This window comes from Sciurus carolinensis, chromosome 4 (genome assembly GCF_902686445.1).
Source record: "Sciurus carolinensis chromosome 4, mSciCar1.2, whole genome shotgun sequence".
Classification (NCBI taxonomy): Eukaryota; Metazoa; Chordata; class Mammalia; order Rodentia; family Sciuridae; genus Sciurus; species Sciurus carolinensis.
In genome coordinates, this window is record NC_062216.1 from 28,311,653 (window position 1) to 28,313,150 (window position 1,498).

A 1,498-nucleotide genomic window follows, 5' to 3' on the forward strand; every position below is an offset into this window, starting at 1 on the left:
TTGTACTGCTTTACTCTCCTTCACTTTTCTTAGGAAAAACTTGTTTCAGTACATTGCTTTTAAAGAGTGAAGTCATTGCAGCAAGCACTGTATTTTTGTGTTGACATTTGTTGGCAATGTGCTAAGTAATATGTTTTTTAAAGTACAGACTTGAGGACCGTGGTTTACATCCTGTTGGAAACATTCCAGCTAGGACTTGCATATTGTACCCAGGAGGCTCTCGTACATACCATCTTGCCATCTGTGCTGATGAATAAGTTGTAGTGAAAAGTTTAAAATGCTCATTGAACATTAAAATAAAAATACAGCTTTTTTATTCCTAGTCAAAAAGCAGCAATACCTTTCCAATTAACACTGAGAATCAGGGTATGATTCTCCTTTTGTATTGAAACAGGTCTGAAAGATCACTTTGAGAAATGTGTTGAGTATTTAAGTGCCCTGTTCTATAACACATTTTAAGACCAGCAGCACAGATGCAGATGGTGGGTGTCAGAAGATACACAGGGAAATTTTTTTTTTCTCTTCTAATGATAGGAAGTTGTAAATATTTTTGAAGAGAAAACACCTTAGATGAAGTTCACAATCAAGAGAAAATGAAAGTCATTTTAGAAATTATTATATAAGTATGTTTTTAAACTTTGTAAATAAAAATGTACTAATAATCCTGGGCAATACTCAGGAAAATTGACTCCATTATTGAAAGGATAAAAAGGATTATTTTCTTTTTTATCATATAGATCATCTGATTACATCTTACTTATTCATCTGTTTACAATACACATGTCTAATTTGATTTTCACTGGTAAACAAAATATTTAAGTTTTAAGTAGAGGTAACTTTTGTAAGAAAGCGTGTTTAGTATCCCAGTAAATGTTGTCACTAGACTTTTAAAACTTAACTTTTTATGTTAGCCTATAAAAGCATATAACCTTGAATCTAGTAAAGTTTCAATAATACATCCAAAATTAATGAATCCTGTTAGCTTTATTTTATCAATTACAGGAGTACATTTATAAAACTCCACAGTTTTGAAAGAACTACTACAATATGTCAGCTTCTAAACTATCAGTACTAGTGTGAAATTATAGCACCACCTTGTGGTTGATATGCTAATATTTTACCTTTTGTTGAAAGAAGTAATTTCCCATAAAACAGGATCTTACTTTCCCTTTTGAAAAAAACTCAAATCCAGTTTTAAAGATAAACATTTTTGAAGTTTTCTTGTGGAAGACAGAATAAAAGGTAAGTTCCTTTGTCTCTTCTTATACTCTTCTTTTTATAGAATAAATGTAAAAAGTAGATGATTTAAAATATTTTTAATCTAATTTACATATAATCTGCAAAATATAAGTGTCTATTGAAAATATAATAAAACATTTCTTATTTATGTTACCAAGTAGAAATTTGTAATCCAAATTTGTAATCCAGCTTAACCAGGAACAAACAAAATCAACTCACGTGTAACTATGTGTGTTTATGCTTACAAAGAATCTATACT